Below are 21,426 nucleotides of genomic sequence, written 5' to 3' on the forward strand. Positions count from 1 at the left end.
AGTTGGCAAGAAGGTCATAGGAATTGGTGACCATTTAGTGAAGCCAATAGATATGGAGGTCAGGTATGAAAATGTAAGAAAAATGGTGAAGTGGAAGCCACAGCCATGGTCTTTGTTAGATCCTCAGATCTCAGACATATCTAGGGAATCTCCATCTTCTCACCTACTACTATAGTTTTAATGATGGATGTTCCCCTTTGCCCAGATCATTGCTTTAGATTTGATCCCTAGGGTAACAGTCAATATTAGGAGGTGTCAAGTAGGTGAAGGTACTGAGGTTAATCAGGGTTACAGTGTTCTTCTCACACAACTTCTTGGTAGTTCTGGGGGAAGGATTACTATTAAAGCCTCAGCCTGGTCCCACCCAGCTCTCTCTAGCTTCCTGTATTAAGATATGATTGTGTGATCCTTAAGAATGCTTCTGTTCCTACTCCATGCCATGAAAACTTGGTACGATTCAGCTCAGAGCACCGTCACCAGAACTGAGTAGCCGCCATCATCTTGATCCTACAAAACAGTGAAACACACACACCTTTTTATCTTCATAAGTAACACTGAGTCAGGTGTCTCATGACAACAACCAAAAGCTAACTAATGCATCTGCTTGCATAAATTCCGTAAGTATTTGAGTGACCACTGTGTACCTAATGTCACAGATGTGCAATAACCACTGGCTAGAAAAGAGGGAATATTCTCCTTTCTGACACTTAGATGCTCATAGGCATGTTAACAAAGCAAGATCTGGATCTTCTTTCAGAAGATGAGTTGGCAGAAATACATCTCTCTAGCTTGGCACACAAGGATGTGGTCAAGATGACAGTGACTTCTAATGTATGATTCAGGCTTTGAACATTTGATCCAGAGTTAAAGCTCCTAGGTGTGACTCGATTTGTTCATAGGTTTGAGGAAACATCCCTTTTGTCCCCATATACCTCAAAGCCCATGGCATTATACCTAGTTTGGCTGGACTTCCAGCTTTCCCATCAGCCACTCTGAGTAATGCACTTTGTCTGAAAACTTCCCTGACTCATTGCTGAGTGTAGTTGTATTGAGAAGAAGGACACAGGTTAGGAAGAGAGCAGAGCTGTACTCTTCTTTCCACAGCATTAAATTACAAACATTTAGTTTGTATGAACAAAAAAATCTATCATTTTTGAGAGACTAAATATAATGTCTTGTTCTGATATGGAAAAATGGGTATTCAAAAGAAAGGAACACAGAAGCGTGAGGTGATCTGGATTGATGATCAAAATATAGCTTCGACGAAAACATCTCACCCATTACAGGCCCTCAATGGATGTTCAGCTAAAGATATAAAAATGGAGCAAAACTAAAGGAAATTTATCACCCATCTCCACTTTTCAAACAATGTAAAGTGCTGCTTTATTGTATGTTTAGGGCTTGCTAATGACACACATTAGGACTCCATGTTGGTCTGCAGGAATTCTACCTCAGGAGAGGAATCCAAAAGAAACTCAAAGAGGTTACTGCACACAGCCATCATGTCTCCTGTAATGTCCCAAGATAAGTCAGCAGCTCCTGGAAACACTGACTCCGTGACTGACTAAATCACCTCCACTGAGCTCCCCAGAGCCCCAGTTGCTTGATCTGTAACCACTTCTTATTTCACATGCTCCTGGGGCTGTTTAATGAAGTTGTCTCTAGTGCAGGACCGATGCACCATACACGGTATGAAAAGGACAATTACTTTTCTTATTTCCCCTGGCATAGCTTTGGCAGAGTTTCTCTTTGTGCACCCTTTGTTTCGTTGTGTCTGAACTATGAGCTATGTGCTCAGCTGACAAATTTCTCTTTGCTCCTTTCTTTACATGGAGGAAAGGTGGTGAGACAAATAAAGAGCTTCTGGAAGAGCTCCTGTCCCTTCTCTTGGTCTTCTTACTGTTCATCAAGGTGAGAGCCGTAACTCCAGCATTCCCCTCATGACCTAAGAGTAGAAGTTTTGCTTTGGGAGATGGTAGGGTGGAACGGATGGATGCTTCATCTACAGTAATTGCCTGGAACCCCCATACAGCCCTGAACCTCAATCGCCACCCTTCTTCTAAATAAGAAAGAGGAAATCCCTCATTCATTTGAGCTTCTCTTTTTATTTATTATTTATTTATTTGTTTTTGTGTTTTTGAGACAAGGTTTCTCTGTAGCTTTGGTGCCTGTCCTGGAACTAGCTCTTATAGACCAGGCTGGTCTTGAACTCACAGAGCTCCACCTGCCTCTGCCTCTTGAGTGCTGGGATTAAAGGCGTGCACCACCACTGCCCTGCTGTTTATTTTTAAGAACAGCAGTCAATTCATGAACAGGAAATACAGCTGAAGGTCTTCCAGTTCCCATTTTCACATTCTTGCAGTCTATCTTATTTAGGGTTTCTGTTTTTGTGATAAAACATCATGACCACAGGCAATTTGTGGATGACAGGGTTTATTTCAGCTTATAGTTCCTCCACATTACAGTCCATCGCTGAAGGAGGTCGTGGCAGGAACTCAAGGCTGGAACCTGGATGCAGGAACTGAAATCGAAACTATGAAGGAATGCTGCTTACCCACTTTCTCACAAAGGCTTGCTCAGTCTGCTTTCTTATACAACCCAGAACTACCTACCAAGGGTTGGTACCACCCTCAATGGACAGGGTCCTCCAATACCAATTATTAATCAAAAAAATGTCATACAGCCTTATATGCAGCCCAATCTTAGCAGAGACATTTTCTTAATTGTGATTCCCTCTTCCCAAATAAATTTATATTTTGTCACATTAAAAATATCTAACAAGCACACTCACTTTCAACACATTTCTTCTTGTGCAGTCTCCATCATTCTTCTACTCCTTATCTCTTAGACATGGACTGATACCTTGTTTCAGCCTAAGCTTTCCCTGCCTTTGAAGACATGAGCATCCTTCCCTTATCTTCCATCTTTCAGCTGATCATTCACACATGGAAAATAGCTCTGGTCCAGAGATCTTAGGGTGTCATAAAGATGCATCTGGGTAGAGATTTGAGGGGTTCTAAAAGTTCGACTAAGGGCCTGGCTAAGTTGATCCCTAGACTAAAGAGTGTATGTATCAAACAAGAATATTTTTATAAGACCAGGCATTCTATATTGGCCTCTGTCTACCATATTCAAATAGAAAGTCTCACTTTGTGTGTGTGGTTATGTGTGTGTTATAGATGTGTATGTTTGTGTAGTGTAGATGTGTGCGCACACACACGTGTGTGTAGAACAACCAATGAGTAACACAGCTATCCTGTAGGCAGTCACACAAACCAGCCATGCCACTGGGATAGAAGCCCCTCCATAAACTAGGCATAGTGTTGTGACTGTTCAGGGTCATCCTTTGCTACATAGCTAGTTTGAGGATAACCTGGGCTATGTGAGACCCTATCTCAAAATAAAAATTCCCTTAAGCTTAGTCATCCTTCTGATGGCATCTGTTCCTGTTGACCTGAGAGACTCTGAGCAACCATCATCAAGAAAAAGCACCTCTTAAACCTGAACCACAGACATGGTTTGATATTGATAAATGATAAATTCTTGTGGTTTGAATCCACTGAGCCTAGGGTGGGCTTCAGTGAAGCAACAGGAAGCTTATGTGGTTGGAAAAATAGAGGTGTTTGGCATAAACAGCCAGCCCAGAATGCAACAGAGAAAGAAATAATGAGACAAACTCCTCATGACCTTGAAGGAGATCTGGCACCTGCCAGTTCTGTGATCTTAGGAAGATCCAAAAGCCTCTCAGCTTCAGGTTCATCCGTTATTTATGCTCTTAAAAAAAGTGGAGCTAGAAATATCAGTTGAGAGAAAGCATTCTAACACTATTATCATGTTATTATTATCACCCATGTTAACACTATTCTCTTGCTCAAGAACCTGGGTTGGATCCCTTTTGACATGGATCTCAGATAGTGTTTTATCTCTTTCTCCCCTAGTCTTACACAATTATAGTAGTTCTAATACACACCACCAAGACATGTCCCAGGAGCCCCTATAGATACCTAAAGCTGAGGACTACAGCAAACCCTACATGCATGTAACTGCATGTTTTCTAAAACACTCATCACTGAGGATGTAGAGTAACTCCTACATTAGGAAGAATGATTGATTAACAACAGTAAAGAACACTAAGATAAAATATATTTGTATATGTAACAAAATCTGCATGACTATGATCTCTGTCTTGGAGTGTTGAGTACATTGATTCCATTCTTCCTATAAGTGACGTAAGACAATTCAAGACCTAAGTGAGCAGTGAACTGAGGTAGCATCAAGCTGCTGTACTTGGGGCTATTTGAACATAAGCAATACTATTCTGTTAGCCTTTTCATCCATCAGCTTTTTCATCCATTCTGTGTCGGTACCCAGGCAGACAGCCCATATTTATCATTCACTTGGTTGATGTGACCTGCTATTAGTATTATTTCTCTCCAAAAAAACAGAGCAATAAATAAATAAATAATAGAGACTAGAAAGGTGAAACGGGTAAGGGGTTTGCCACCAAAGCATGGCAACCTAGTGAAACTCCTGGGACCCACACAGAGGAAGGGCCGAGCCAACTCTCTCAGTTTATCCTCTGAATTCCACACAAACACCACAACATGCATAAGCCCCACTGCCACCACCACACAAAATAAATAAATAAATATGTACTTTAAAAATTTACCAATTCAGGATTGGAGAGAGGACTCAGTGGGTAAGAGCATGTACTGCTTTTGCAGAGGACCCAAAGTAAGCATCCAGCGCCCACATTTGGCAACTCACAACTGCCTTTAACTCCAGCTCTGGGATATCTGATGCCTCTGATATCCATGAATACTAGCATATACATATGCTTTCACACATGCAGACCTCTGCATCTAAGAATAATTAAAAATAATAATTAAAAAATTCAACAATTAAGTTGCAAATAATTTTACTTTTATAATTTTATTTATTGCTGCTCTAATTGTTCTATGCTACTTTTATGTATTGTTATTAATCACCATGAAGCTTAATTTACAAGTTAAATCTCCTCATAGGGGGAGATGAGTAAGAAAATAGTATATGGAGAGACCTGAGCGTTCCAGGGCTTTAGGTGTGCACTGGGTCTTAAAAAAAATCCCTCATGAATAGTGAAGATCACTCTAATTTCTTGTGGCAATAATAAATGAATGAATCCAGGTGGCTTGTAGAAAATTGGCCTTTTCAAGAAATATATTTTTGCAGGGCGGTGATGGTACACATCTTTAATCCCAGCACTCGGGAGGCAGAGGCAGGCGGATCTCTGAGTTCGAGGCCAGCCTGGTCTACAAGAGCTAGTTCCAGGACAGGCTCTAGAAACTACAGGGAAACCCTGTCTCGAAAAACCAATATATATATATATATATATATATATATATATATATATATATTTGCAAACTTACATTTTGCGACTTCCTGTTAGAACCTTCAGATTTAAACTGCCATGAGAGATAGCCCATTGAGCACCTGGTCTAGCTTCCTGAAACCTACAACTTCCTAAGCATTTTCCTAAGGGTAACAAGCTAATAGCTATAACAATGGTGATTGAAGTTACAAAGTCTTCATTGGATTCCAGACACTGTTGTATGTTTAAATATTGCTAACTCCTATTGTCTCAAAAACAGTTATCACTCTTTCCACTTTATACAGTGGCAAGCTGAACTTCAGAAACATTGCGTTGTTTAGTCCATGACCACACAGACAGGAAAGAAAGTTCAGATTTAAAACCACCTACATTCCAAAGCTGAACATTCTCTATTATTGAAAAGCAAGGTAGATTCTGGCTACTCTGCAGCTAACATGAAAACTTCATGTTCTATACCTTCACAAATGCACCTCTGAAACAACCCATGTTAAGGCCATCACTGATCAGGTCAAGTGCAGAAAAGAAGCCACTGCTACCACTGCCAATTATAGTCTGAGAAAAAAGCAGCTACATTTCCATGCAGGATCAGCTGATAGATCCCATTAGTCATTTGTTCTATCACAAACTACTGGAGACATTAATTTACAGGGAGCCCAGCGTTATTTTGACTCACACCTTCTATCTTTGCTCTCTTAGTCCCATTGTCACGTTGTTGTTGTGTCTGTGGCAAGGGAGTACATTACAGTGGGGAGGATGTGGTATTTTAACTGCTTATCTTGTAAAAAACGAAAGAGAGGTAGAGAGAGAGGAAGAGAGATAAATAGAGAGAGAATCCTTCAACGGCATGCCCTCATGACCCAATGCCATTCACTAGACTCCATTCTGCCAATTGTCCCATCACCTCCCATTAACATCAGCACTACAGTGGTCATTGGGAGACTTTCAAGATCCAAGATCCACACTATAACAGGGAGATAAAGCAAGTGGCATCAGGCTGAGGATACAGATCAGTGACAGAAAACTTGCCTAGCCTGTATGACACACACTGGATATGAACCCCAATGTCATAGGAGCAAGATAGGCATGAGGGAAGGGAGGAAGAAGGAAATAAGGGTGGGAAGAAAGAAGAAGAAACTAAGGAATAAGCAAGGGATAGGAAAGGGAGGGAGGGAGGGAGGGAAGGGAAGGAGGAAGGAAAGAAGGGAGGGAGGGAGGGAGGGAGGGAAGGGAGGGAGGGAGGAGGGAGGGAGGGAGGGAGGGAGGGAGAGAGAGAGAGAGAGAGAGAGAGAGAGAGAGGAGAGAGAGAGAGAGAGAGAGGATGTGCCCACAAATAAAACAGTCCAGTAAAGAGGCAGGAAAAAAATCTGGGGCTAATCAACAATCCTCTTTCAGAGAGCTGTTATTTTCCTGCAAAAAAATAAATTTCTGGCTAATTTTAGCAGAGAAAATCTTGGACTTCTAGGTGTGAAATGTTTTTATAAGCAGCCTGGTGCTGTTCAATATTTGAAAGCCTGCAGGAAAAAAGTTTCCTGCAGCAGTTTGGAGAATTTTGTTTTTCAAGTGCATACTTATTACTGAAAAAGAGTGCGGTGTTTCTTATTTTTGAATGTGTACTTGAGTAAGCAAACTTGGGACTCTATGCTGGAATATTCTATTTATACTTGGTATATTCTTTAATATCTAAAAGTTCATGCTTTCCTTCTAAATAATTCTGTGTCTCCATGTGAAATGTTTTCGGCTGTTTTGAAATAAATAGGCAGTCATATGTACCTATTTAACATACAGTTTTAACTTACAATTTTAATAGATTTTTAAAAATATGTTTATACTGAAACAAAGCCATTCCAAAAGCTAACCATTTCATGTGCTGATCTCTTCCTTCCTTTCTTTCTCTCTCTGTCTTCCTTTTCTTTCTCCTTCTTCCTCCTCCTCTTCTTCTTCCTCTTTTGCTTTAAAGAATTTCTTTCTAGTTTATAATTCTTCATCCTGAAAATAAATAACACTAAGTGCAATATTTATTTCTACAATGAAAAGAGTCATTTGTAGTAACAGTGAGAAATCCAAATGGAATCTAACATTTAATGATAAGTTTTGGTTATTTGATATTATATTTGACCAAAGTGGCATGGTAGCTACAAGATGTTAGCTTCAGGGGAAATTGAATCAGAGGTCTTCAAGTCTATCATCTTTGCAACTTTCATGGTAAATATAAAATTATTCTAACCTAAAAATGTTTATTTTAAAAATTGAGTCTGCCACATCTAGTTATATGGGCATCTGTGATCTGGGAAAGTGCCTCCCAAAGGCCTGTGAGCTGGGTTCACACCTCATAGAACCAACAGAAATATGTCCTGGTAGGAGCTCTTCCTGTCATGTGGCAGTGCGCTTGAGACAGATTTGAAGACCCCACTTCCTACTCTCTCTGTTTTATTTCTTGACTTCAGTTCAGTGAGTAGCATCCTCTGTCATACATGACTGTCATGATAGCAGGCTTCAAAGGTACAAGAGCAATAGGACCAAGCAGCTATGGGCATAAATGTTGTGTTGAGGCGGCGGGGCCGCTTCCCGCCACCCAGCTAGCTTTACCCAAAATATTACACGGAAACTGTATTCATTTAAACACTGCCTGGCCCATTATTTTCAGCCTCTTATTGTCTAATTCTCACATCTTGATTAACCCATTTCTATTAATGTGTGTAGCACCATGAAGTGGTGTCTTACCGGGAAAGATCTTAACCTGCTTCCATCTCAGAGAGGAGAGCTATGGCAACTGCCTCACTGCCTTCTAACCAGCATCCTGTTCTGTTTACTCCACCTACCTAATTTTCTGTCCTATCAAAGGGCCAAGGCAGTTTCTTTATTAACCAATGAAAGTAAAACAGACAGATGACCCTCCTCCATCACATAAACCTCCCAAACTGTGAACCGGAGTAAACCTTTCTTCTTCCTAAGTTTCTCTGTCTCAGTAATTTGTCATAAGCAAGTTTGTTGCACTGTGATTTGCATTGACTGAGTATTCTCTGATCTTTTACCATCCCCACTTCTATTACCCCAAATACCATGCCTGTATCAGGAGTCTGGCTAAGGAGAACAATGCCAACTAAATTGACAGTGGTGTGTGCTATAGTTGACCCTTCTTAGACATAATGACTTACAAGTTCAGACTCTCTTGCCTTGGTCATCATTTTGGGTGAGTAACAACTCTTTATGCAATATACTATACTTCAACAGAAACACACAAACAGACAACACAGCATCAAAGGCCACTTCATGGACACTGTGTGTCAGGTCACTTGGACATTTGCTATGCTCCATTCCAAGCCATAAGCCACATCTGTTTTCTACACTGGCAGACTTCGTGTTCCTCACCCAATTCTGTAGATGTTTAAAGATGCCTTAATGATAAGTAGATTGATGAATTAATTAGCTGGAATTCCTATAGGAGGATCTAACAGGATGTGAAGTGTTGTATATCTATGAATTCACAGGGGAACAATTCTAATACTTAGACATATAGTTTTCAGTCAGAGAATTAAGTTTCGAGTGGCCTGAGTGATGGTTGTGGATCCAGACTGATGAATCCACGAAGTACAGGCAATATAAAGGACTATTGACTCCTTGGAAAAACAAATAAGTAACAGGAAGCCAGGCCAATCCACAACACAGTGGCTGCCACTTTAAATCGTATCTCCACACTACTAATGTGGGAAGACACCGATTCAGTCATCTGCTTATTGAGCAAATATTGTTTGAGCTCCACAACTTCCAAATTAGTGAATAAGTCAAATAGGAAGCCCCCTTCAGCTAACCCCCCATGCACTGAAGACAAAGAACAAGGAGAAAAACTCTAAGTGTCAGGATAACAATGCCCTCTACAGTGCCAAGTTCAGGGTTGGCAGGGAAGATTGGGAGCATTATGATGGCAAACATGACCAGGACTTCTTTGATTTCATCATCTATTACCTAGTTTATCATGGCAATTATTATCTAATAGTCTATCTAAATCAGTGTTTCTTAACCTGTGAGTTGTGACCCCTTTGGTTATGACCATGCATATCAGATATTTACATTACAATTCATAACAGTAGCAAAATTACAGTTATGAAGTAGTAATGAAATAACTTTATGGTTGATGGACCTGTTTTAAAGGGCCACAGCATTAGAAAGGTTGAAGACCACTGGTCTAGATTATATTCCAATTACCATCTAGCTATCAACCATCAATCTACCTGTTCTCTAGGAACACAACTATGAGCTAGATGTTGTACCGATACCCAGTTTGTGGGACGGAAACTGAGTCTAAGAAGGAGCTACTCAAGATCACATGCATAGTGAGTGTCAGAGCAGGGTGTGGACCCAGGTATTTGGGCTCCTGAGGTCTTGACTTTGACCCTAACCCTTCTAATGTGTTTACCTTAATTGATCTAGTATTAATAAAATCTCAGGAGTCAGAAATTGAGATAAAACCCTGATAAATCCAAAGAAAAGCAGAGGATCTATCGGTTGACTCTACTCTCATGTTTCTCAGATAGAAAAAACTGAGAAAACTCTCTAAGCCCCTCCTTATGTCTTCCTGTACGTCTCTATCTGTCTCCCTCGGTCCTCCAACATATCTCTGGCTAATTCCAATCAGCCAATCACTGACTCTACCCTCTGATTCAAGGTATAATTTTATTAGAAGCCCTGGAGTGTCAGTGCGAACAAATATTCCTCCACAACACCCTTCTTCAATTCCACTATCTATTGGTCAACACAAATTAGAAGTGCTCCCCTTAAATTATACTCTTCCATCTCAATTGGTAGCTTTGATCACAGTGACGTTGATTCTCTAATAATCTGAAAGATAACACTCAGCTTGTGAAATGAACAAAGATGAGTTAGCTTATCAGTAATTATTATCAGGGAAAAATATGTGACTTCCCAGGAACTCCACTATCTCAACATTGTATTTGAAAATAGCCATTGTTACTTTTAACATGTGAACAATTTCTTACAACCTGGTAGCTTGCAGAGTTTCTTCGTAAGTCTTTTGCCAATGATGAAATGGAATATTTTATCTTTCTAAGTCTCTCCTAGATTCTATCAATAATAAGATACTTGTTTTTTTAGTTTGTTATTTATAAATAATGCTATAAGGCTGGTCATGGAGATGAGAAGAAATTATAAGTCATAAATATTTATTTCTCTCATACATTGAAAATCAGCACGGTGAGGTAGTTCAGACTGGGTGCTAATCTTCTATTTAGCTCTTGGCTGATTATTATCCTGTCACAGGAAACTGTGAATAAATATGAATTTATAAGACAGCACGCAGGGCTAGTGTATAACTAAAGGTGTTAATAAATAATGATACTGGTAGCCAGCATCCTAATCATCACTGTCACAGCAAACCTCTTTATTAATTGCCCAGCAATGCCCTAAACAGTCCTTGGAGATCAACTCTATAGAAAGAGAAAACAAAAATAGCATTGAATTTGCCATTTTAAGCATTTTTTCAAGATTTGTCTTAGTTTTAATTATGTTTATGTGTGTGTGTCTATGTCTATGAATGTATACACGAGTACAGGTGCCTGTGGAGATCAGAAGAGATGTCAGACACCCTGCAGCTGGAGTTACAGTGGATTGTAAGCCGTCAGGTATGGATGCTGGGGACTGAACTCAGATTCTCTGCAAACACGGTACACACTCTTAATTGTTGAGCCATTTCACCAGCCCGTCTTAATTATTTTTAATTGTCCACTTCAGTGTCACTCAGTACATTGATGTTGTCTTGACATAATTTCCACCTCTACCTCTAAGAGATTTGCTCTTGCAAAGCTCAAGTTATGCACCAAGTACACAACTCTCTGGTCCTCCTGCCCTTCACCCCTGGCAACCACCACTCTACTCTCTTTGTTTACAAATGAAACCCCTCTAGATACATCATATGAGAGTGAGAACACAACATTTGTCCTCTGGTGACGGATTTGCTTCATTTGCCCCATGTCAGTCAAGAGGCAAGTACAAAGTTAGCACCCAGATTCACCTTTCTTGTCTTTGTTGGGCCATGTGTCAAAATTCCTTGCAGTTTAAAACTGGGTAATGTTCCACTGTATGTCAACATATGTTCCTTAGCTATCCATCAGTCAGTGGACACTTAGGCTGCTTATACCTGCTGGCTCCTGTGAAAACTGCTGCAATGGACACATTTAAAAACATCTTTAGTCCTCAACTTCAGTTTTATCATGTGTATAGCCAGAGGCAGAGTTGCTGGATTATACATATGCATCATTAGCAGGGGGCATGTAGATAAACTCTCCAAAGCAAAGGTCACAGCAGGACCTTGGGTATCTTCTTTCACTCTCCCACAGATTGCCTTGAGCCAGGGTCTCTCACTAAACCAAAACTCATCATTGTGGCCAGGCTGGCTACCAACAAGCTCAGGAGATCCAAACTATCTTGGATCCCCAGTACTGGGGCTACATGCACACATAGCCATGCCTAATTTCTTACATGGATACAGGGGATTCCAACTTAGATCCTTACACAAGTGCTCTTATCTGCTGAGCCAGCTTCCCAACTATGTGTCATTTTTGAGGCACCAACATAATATTCTCCATAAAGGCTACACCATTTTAAATGTCCAATAGCAGTGAACTAGAGCTCCAGTTTCTCCCCATTCTTGCCAACACTGTTCACTATCTGCTTTTTTGTTTTTGTCGTTGCTGTTGCTGTGTGCTTGCGTGTTTGTTTTAGTGGTAGCCTTTCTAATAGGCATGAGGAATGAAGAACTACTTATAACTTAATTTAGTAAGTGAAGAAAATGGGGTACAGAGAGTTAAAATGAACTGTCCAAGCTCATACTGTCACCAACTGCCAATAGATTTTTATGCCCCATACTGTTTTCCAGTGATCTTTTATTAATGAAAGCAGAACACATTTATTGAATGTGTTATGTTTCAAGCACTGCACTAAACAATCTATATGAAGAATTTCATGTAATACACACGAGCAATCTGTAAGACAGGTTTTATGATTTTTACTCTTCTAATAAAAACAAGAGAAATAAATTGAGTCTACTGCCCAGGGTCACTTACTCATAAATAAGAGAGTCAGAATCCAAACTGTTTCCTGAACTCAAGGTTTAAGCAACCAAACCTCCTCCCTACATTATATTTCAGGCAAACAAACATCTCATTAAGTTCTTTATCTTTCTGTGTAGCTTCGGTAGTGATGGCCCCCTTCCTTAATCAAAGCCCTTCTCTTGTATTTCTTGATTATTGGAATCTGCTCACCCACCCAGAAAGGCTTGTGCTGGCAAATGAATACAATTCCTCGAGGCTTTGTGATGAGCCCAGGCAGTTGAAACATGTCCATCTCCTAGAACATTCTTTCCCGGGTAGAGTATGTTGGCAGGACTCAGCATTGCCCGAAAGGTCTGAGACTTTCAAAGGAGCCTCTTATTTACCTCTGAGTCCTTCCCAGCTACCTGGTGCTTGTTTTTATCAAAGCAGGCACTATATAGTGACTCTTGACCTACTATCTTCTCCGTGGCTCTGGCAAGCGTTGTCACTCTGGAGTGACCCAAAAGCTGATCTCTTAGTGTGCCTTTTGAACTCTGCCAAATCTTGCCAGCAAGGAACACAGTCAGTTTTATGAAACAGAACGTGTCAAATAAGTAGAAAGTGTCATTTAGAATAATGTCACGTGATGCCTGGTGATAACAGCTCAGTGGTGAAAGGCTTGCCTCCTGTACAGAAGGCTGTGTGTTCCATATCTAGCACAAGAAGAAAAGACTTAGGATAGTGAATGCTGCACAAGCATTAGTGAGTCATGATGAGGGTGGACTCTGCGGCTCGCCCAGACTAGCTTCAGAACTCCAGTCAGCCATTTCGTAGCTGCTTCACTTTGAGCAAGCAGGTTTACCCCTGTGCCTTAGTTTCCTCCCAAGGTGGAGGTAGAAGTAATACCCCTCACACCTCTGGAAAGTATGCTTAAAATATCTGCATCATAAGATTATAAAAGGAGCAAATGAGATGCTATTCCTCAAAACAATAGCATGGCATCTGGCGCATAGTGAAGTCTCTGTAAATGTTAGTATGCCTATTAAATCAGGCTGGCTCCATGATCACATTCCAAGGAGAGAGATTAATCCCTGCTGTTATCTTGAGCACAGAGATTTGTACATAATAGGTCAGATCATCAAGAAATCTTCTGGAAGGTTATTGTTCATTATTTTGATGAGATAGCCAAGAAGTTTTCAACCTTATGACCCCACAGCTTAAAACTTTCAACCCCAGGACCAAGAAAGGTCAGAGTAAGAATGAAGCCAGAGAAAGCAAGCATGGAGACAGGCACACACAGGAATTCCAAAAGTCCTCATCCTCTGCGAGCCAGCCTTGAAGATGCTTCATTCTTCAGGCTAAAAGAAGTTGGCTAGGGCCTATGTGTGAAGAGATACGGTGTTGAGCAATGATCTGCATGTCTAAACAGTTCCGGCATCTTGCCCACCTGAGGAGCTGTTCTGACACTTCTCTCCAGTGATTATCCTGCTTTTCCACATCCACATGCTAGGAAATGTCTGCTCTGTAGGACATCTTAATCCAAATCATCAGATTTGTGTCTTTGAAACAGCCAGACCTGAAAGCATATCATTTGCCATTGCAATGCCACAGTATTGTGTTAGAAAGGTGATCCAGCATGGTCCCTGCTTACATTACTGTTATGATACAAAGTAATAGGAAAGCTTCCTGAATGACTCTTGAGTTAAAAACTTGGTCCTCAATAAAATGTTCCCAGGGGGCTTTGCATTTGCTAAATGACAGTATCGTGAGTATACTGACCTAATCAATGCTTTAATTAACTAATGGATTCATAACTAGAGGGACTGCTTGTTGGGCAGTCACAGGAACTTTGGAAGGAGAAGCCTGGTTGGAGGAGGTGATGCTTTTGAAAGATATATCACATCCGTAGACCCTTCTCCCCCTGCCCTACTTCCTGGCTGCCATGAGTTGAACAACTTTCTTTTAACATGTTCTTTCATACTGTTTCAAGCTCATCTTGATCCATAGCAATGGGACCACTAGGCTGTAGATTTAAGCCTCAGAAACGATGAACCCAAATAAGTTTTCTTCCTTTAAGTTGTTTGCTCAGGTATCTTACAGCAGCAGCAAAAAGTGATTGACAAGAGCTCTGTCCTTGTACTTGTGAAGGAACTGAGTGCCCTAACAGAATAATGCCTACACATATGTACCTACTTAAACTTAGACTGACCAAAATTTAAAAGAACAAATTATATTCACCTTTTTAGCCTTAGTAGTAGACAGATAGTGCATTTGCATTATTACAACAAATTCTATTAGTCAGGGATGCTCTAGAAAATACACCACATCGTAAATCATTCACATAACAAATGGTATCATAGCTGGGTGAGAAGGGGAAATAGTCCCTGCACAGTGTGGTGGCATTAAAGTGCCACAAGTTCTTTAATGTATCTCTCATGAAAATGGGGAATCTAATTCCTCATTCTTGAACATGGCCTAGACTTGGTGACTAGCTTCTAATAAATAGAATGAGTCAGAAGGTTATCAGAAAAGGCAAGAGAGCTTCAGCTTGGCTGATACCCTTTATCTTCCCCCTTCTCACTTCTCACTCCCATCTCTTTTTCACTCCCCACTTCCTCGAGTAATTCTAAGGTTTTGGACCTAGTCGTGAGTAAGTTCCAACCACTTGAAGAGGCCATATGCAGGTGTGTTTCTCCAGCAGTGTTTCCTTAAGGCTCAGCTGGTAGTCAACTGTGAAATCTCCACATGTGGAATGGTCCTCTATCCCAGGCTTGAACCACCCCTGCTGAGGTTCCGGAGGTGAAAGAGATGCAGGTGTTCCTGCTGTCACCTGTGTGCCTTGTGTCTGAAGTGTCTGTTTGAGATGACTCATTATACATCAATAAATAGTCGGTCCTGGGACACATTATTTGAAAAGGACACATTTTTCATGATGCAACTCCACTGAGATATCTTTAATGAGTCCAGAACTAACTTCAGCCGTGATGAAAAGATGCTAAAGGAAGCACAGAGTTGCCCTCCGTGCAGAGTGAAATGCAAGCGGTCCTAGGATGACACACATAGAAATAATACAAACTTTAAGAAGGTCTTTTTAAAGCACCAAGCTTTCCAGCATCCATCTGTGCATGGTCTTCCTCTGGAAAATCCTGAGACTTTTTTTCCCCCACCCTCACTCTCAATAAATATGGACAACCTTTTGTGCTTGCTCCCACAGATGTCAGAATTTCTGAATAGCAGTTCTCCATCTCTCCACAGAAATTATAATCCGGTTAGGAAGGGACTTGGGTGTACTAATTAAAACTGAGAAAATGTTAATTGCCCGTATGCCATAGATACTGTCACAAAACTGAGACTTCAATGCCTGACAAAATCAACTCAGCTTAGGAAAGACTGACTTAGGATCACAATTTCTGGAGTTTTTAGTGCCTTATGGTTTGGGAAGACATTCAAGAGCTCCTGGCAAGAGGGATATGTGATGTGGGTTGCTCATATTTCATTGGACCAGGAAGCAAAGTATGTAGCTAGAACTATAGGCTAAGCTGTTGCCTTCAAAGGTCTGCCCGTGGCCTATTTTTGTCAACCAGACCTTACCTCTCAAAGTCTCTCAGCATCCCAGAATATTACCACCACCAAGTGTTCTAATCTTAAGCCTTGATGGAGATTTCAGATTCAAAACCTAACAACACATAAACGGTTTTCTAAATTTGCTTTAATATTGATTAATATAAAATTTCTATGGAAGTAGAACTTAACAAAAAGGTTTAGTTTAAAATATCTTACTGGGGTTAATTATATAGAGATAGACACAGAAAATGGGTAAGGCCAGGAACAAGGATATGTTGTTTAGCTGGTGATGGCTAGTAGGTTCAAGAAGACTGTGACAAAGCTCAATCCAAGCCAGGCAAATGAAGGAGGAAGCATTTGTCTGCAACTCCTGTTCCTTATGAGTCAGTCATTGCCCTGTGGAGTTTACCTGCACAAGAGCCAAATGCTCCCAAGAGCATGTTGTAGCGTGGTATAAAAATATCATTAGAGCAGAAAACAGAAAGTGGCTGTAAATAACAAAATATTCTGTTTTCACACCTCTCTTCACTGACCATATTGCTATAATGGTAACTTTTAGGTGTTATGCTGAGTGAATTAAAGGACACCACGAGAACTTCTTAGGCATTGTTGCTGGCTATGTCTGAAAGGATATTTCTAAGAGAGCCTAGTATTTCAGTCACTGGACCCTCACCCACTCAATGGAAGGACTGATATTTCTGGTGACTGATAAAGTACCCGAGAAAATCATCTTAATAAATAAGGGTTCATTTTGTCTCACAGTTTTCGGTTGCAGTATATCACGGCAAGGAAGGTCATAGGGTTGAAGGTCATAATGTCGTTGGTCATAGCACATCAACCATCAGGAAACAGAGAAAGATGAATGATCTGCCCTTGCTGAGTTCACGTTTTCCTTTTTCTTCAATCCAGAACCCCAGCTCATGGAATGGTACCATCCACAGGTAGGGTGAGTCTTCCTGCCTCAATCAGCATACAGAAACTCCCTCACAGGTATGCAAAGTTGTTTATCTCTGGACAACTGTAGATCCCATTGAGGTAATGATAATAACCCTTGCAGAAGCTATAGAAGAAAAAGACAGCCAGGCAGTGGTGGTGCACTTCTTTAATCCCAGCACCTGGGAGGCAGAGGCAGGAGGATCTCTGAGTTTGAGGCCAGCCTGATCTACAAAATGAGTTCCAGGAGAGCCAGAGCTGTTACACAGATAAACCCTGTCTCAAGAAAACAAAAAGAAAGAAGGAAAGAAAGGAAGGGAGAGAGGAAAAGAGGGAGGGAGAAAGAGAGATAAAGAGATAGGTGAAAAGTAACTTCATTGTCTTTCAGAGCTAGGACATTGGTCATCTTTTGTCACTGAAAAGCAGGTTCTCTGTAATTTTGTGCCACATCATCACATCCCAAGCTCTCAGGTCTTTAGCCTCAGAAGGAGTCCTGCCTTCAGTTTCCCTGGTTCTGAGGCTTTTTTGGATTTCCACTCTGACTTCCTGGGTAATTCAGTTTGCAAACAAGTTATCAGCCTCCACAATTTCTCAAGCAGGTCCCACTGACCGATCTCCACTCCCCATCTCCCATCTGTTATTTTTTGCCCAGCTCATATACTTAACCCTTGGCTCATAGATCAGCTGCAATGCTTGTTTGACAGAAATAACCTAAATATCCATCTTCAGAGTATCTGATCCCTTGCTTTCCTAGTCGTGGGAGGAAAATGCATTATCAACAGCCCTGGAAGGATGGAGTAAGAGCCCAATGACTGCTCTGTATTGCAGACATTGTTCGGGGTGCTCTCACCATCACAGCAGCACCCTAAGTCCCTCATAGTATTGTCTGCTTCAGACCTTGTTGTAGCCAGCATTTTCTTTGCTCACTGCCATGAGAAATTGCAAGTAACACACATATTTCTAAATCCCATCAAATGACTACCATTTGGCCTCACTGACCATGCAGTAAAAGGTGTAACATAAGAGACAGAATCAGCCTCATACTCTATGCCTGTGGAGGTTTGAAGTATTTTGTCTAGGAACAGTCATATGAGTGTAATTGGATAGTTGAAGGAATTGCTTTGAAGCTTTGTATCATAGGAGCCACAATGGTTTTTACTTAGTGCTTCTTTGGCCAGGCTTTCAGTGTGGTGAAGAGGCATTCATAGCACCTCTTGGCATGATCCAGGTGTACTCCTCAAGCATGAAGATAGATTGGTATGTTTAGTAACAGCTTCCCTGAGTGAGGCTTGCAAAAGGACCCTATCATAACAAATGACATCCTGGGCATCGTTTCGTCAGCCAGGCCGCTTTGCTCTTCCAGGCACAGCTACAGAGGACAACTCTATCCACTCTACACAGACAGGTGGCACTGCCCTCGTGTCTGTATCTTAACACTGCAGTCATGCTGCTGGCACTTCTGTAGTCTACTGAACCCATGTATGGAAGAGTTAGCATCCCCAGGACAGCTCTCTCCCCTAAAAGACGCTGAACTCTATAAACTCCCCAGGCCCCATCTTCGCAATACATGATTTAGAAGCATGTCACAGATGGCCTGGAGGGATCAAGTCACTATTTTCCAGAGTGACAGCCTCACACATAAACACTGGAATTGTTTCTTCCCTCTTTCACATTCTTCATTCCCTCCAATTTTGGGCTCATTGTCCACATGAACGAAGCCAAAGAAGACTATAGAAAATAAAAATTGCAGATTTCCCAGTGTCCTAGTTAGGGATACTATTGCAATGATGGAACTCCATGACCAACACTTTGAGGAAAGGGTTTATTTGGCTTGCATTTCTATGTCACTGTTCACTAATGAAGTAAGTCAAGGTAGGAACTCAAACAGAGCAGGAACCTGGAGGCAAGAGTTAATGCAGAGGCCATGGAGGGGAGCTGCTTACTGGCTTGCTCATCATGGTTGCTCAGCCTGCTTTCTTATTGAATCCAGGACCACCAGCCCAGAGAAGGCACCACCCAGAATGGCCTGGGCCCTCTCCAAATCACCAACAGCCTAATTTTATGAAGGCATTTTCCCAATAGAGGTCCTCTCCTCTCAAATGACTTTAGCTTGCATCAAGATGACATAAAGCTACCCAGAATACCTGGGAACCTATCATTGAAGAAAGCCTCTAGAGAAGCAGGGAAGACCTCCAGATCTTCAGCTCTCTTCCAAATCTAATACCCTAGTCACACCCCCAGCTCTGCAGTAGATCACCTGATGTGACTTCCCCTTCTTCCCTGACCCTATGCCCAATGAATTATGCAGATCTTACCCTCTGAACATTGTCCCCTCTCCCCATCCCTTAATCCTAGCCCCCAACTCCATCAGGTATTCCCTGGGAATCCTCAGGACATTCTGGCTGGGGAAGCAGGTAGGCTAACTACAAATTTTTCACCTCTCCTTTCTCTCCTTCAATTCAATCCCTCAGTCTCTTCCTCAGCTCTGTAATAGACTTCCTGTTGTTGCCCCTCCTCGTGCTTGGTCACATTCCCAGGGGACTAAGCAGATCCTTGCAGAACACCTGTATTTTTCCCTCCTGTGGACCCCCTCAGTTCCCACCCTCTTAGCCCATCCCCATTACTAAATGTCAGCTCCCCAAACCTAGAAAAATCCTCCAAGAGGAGATTTCAAATCTTGACATCTATGCTCCAAACACAAGGGCACCCAAGTTTGTAAAAGAAACACCACAGGGCTGGAGAGATGGCTCAGTGGTTAAGAGCACTGACTGCTCTTCCAGATGACCCAGGTTCAATTCCCAGCACCCACATGGCAGCTCACAACTGTCTGAAGATCCAGTTGCAGAGGATCTGACACCTTCACACCAATGCACATAAAATAAAGTTAAATAAACCATAAAAATATTAAAAAAAGAAACACCACTACAGCTTAAATCACAAATTAACCCTCACGCACTGGTATAGGACAATTCTGTATTCTGTCAATTATGTTTTGAAGAAACACTGATTGGCCAGTAGCCAGGCAGGAAGTATAGGTGGGACAACCAGACAGGAAGTAGAGGTGGAAAAATGAGAACAGGAGAATTCTAGGAAGGAGGAAGCCAATTCCTTCCCAGTCTGTCCAGATACCCAAGAAGCAAGATGTGACCTGTTCCACTGAAAAAGGTACTGAGCCATGTGGCTAACATATACTAAAATAATGGGTTAATATAAGTTATAAGAGCTAATACAAAGCCTGAGCTAATGGGCTAATCAGTTTATAACTACTGTAGACTCTCTGTGTGATTTTCTCTGGGACTAAATGGCTGGAGAACCAGACAGGCAGAAACCCCCAACAAGCAAGCCCTTATGTTACAACATACTGATGGTGGGAGACTTTAATACCTCTTTCTTGCCAATAGACAGATCATCAAGAAAAATAAAATGAAGCAGAAATGCTGAAGCCAAGTGACATTATAAAACAAATATACCTAATATATATTTACTTAACATTTTATCCAAACAAAAGAATATACTTTCTTCTCAATACCTCATGGAATTTTCTCCAAAACTGACCACATGTGCATACACACAAAGCAAGTCTCAACCGACACGGAAAATTTGAAATAATACCCTACATCCTATCTTATCACTACAGATTAAAACTGGATATCAACAACAATAGAAAGCTTACAAAGTCAAGGAAACTGAATACCTCGCTATTGAATGAAAAATGGATCAAGGCAGAAATTAGGAAAGAAATGAAGATGTCCTAGAATTGAATGAAAATGAATATACAACAAACTCTAACTCAAGGGACATAATAAAGGCAGTTCTAGGAGGCAAGTTCATAGCACTAAGTATCTACTTACAAACGGGAGAAGTCACAGATTAGCAACTTAGCACACCTGAAGGCTCTAGAACCAAAAGAAGAACTCACATCAAAAAGGAGCAGATGAGCCGGGCGGTGGTGGCGCACGCCTTTAATCCCAGCACTCGGGAGGCAGAGGCAGGCGGATCTCTGTGAGTTCGAGGCCAGCCTGGTCTACAAGAGCTAGTTCCAGGACAGGCTCTAAAAAAGCTGCAGAGAAACCCTGTCTCGAAAAACCAAAAAAAAAAAAAAAAAAAAAAAAAAAAAAAAAAAAAGGAGCAGATGACAAGAAATAATCAAACTCGGGACTAAAATCAGTAAAATAGAAATAACAAAGACAAAGAATTAATAAAACCAAGTAATCATTATTTAAGAAAATCAATAATATTGGCAACCCTATATTCAAATTAAGTAAAAGGAGAAGAAAGAACATCCAAATTAATGAAATAAAAATGAGGGCATAACAATAGACACTGAGGAAATCCAGAGGATCATTAAGGACATACTTAAAGTACTACCTTAAAATGGGCAAACAAAGAAGCCCTGTACTCCACCTAATTGGAAAATCTAAAAGAAATGGATAATTTTCTCTATACATACCACTTACCAATGTTAAATAAAGATCAAACAAGCAATTTAAACAGACATGTAATTCCTAGTGAAAT

The sequence above is a fragment of the Arvicola amphibius genome, chromosome 2, assembly GCF_903992535.2.
Source record: "Arvicola amphibius chromosome 2, mArvAmp1.2, whole genome shotgun sequence".
NCBI lineage: Eukaryota > Metazoa > Chordata > Mammalia > Rodentia > Cricetidae > Arvicola > Arvicola amphibius.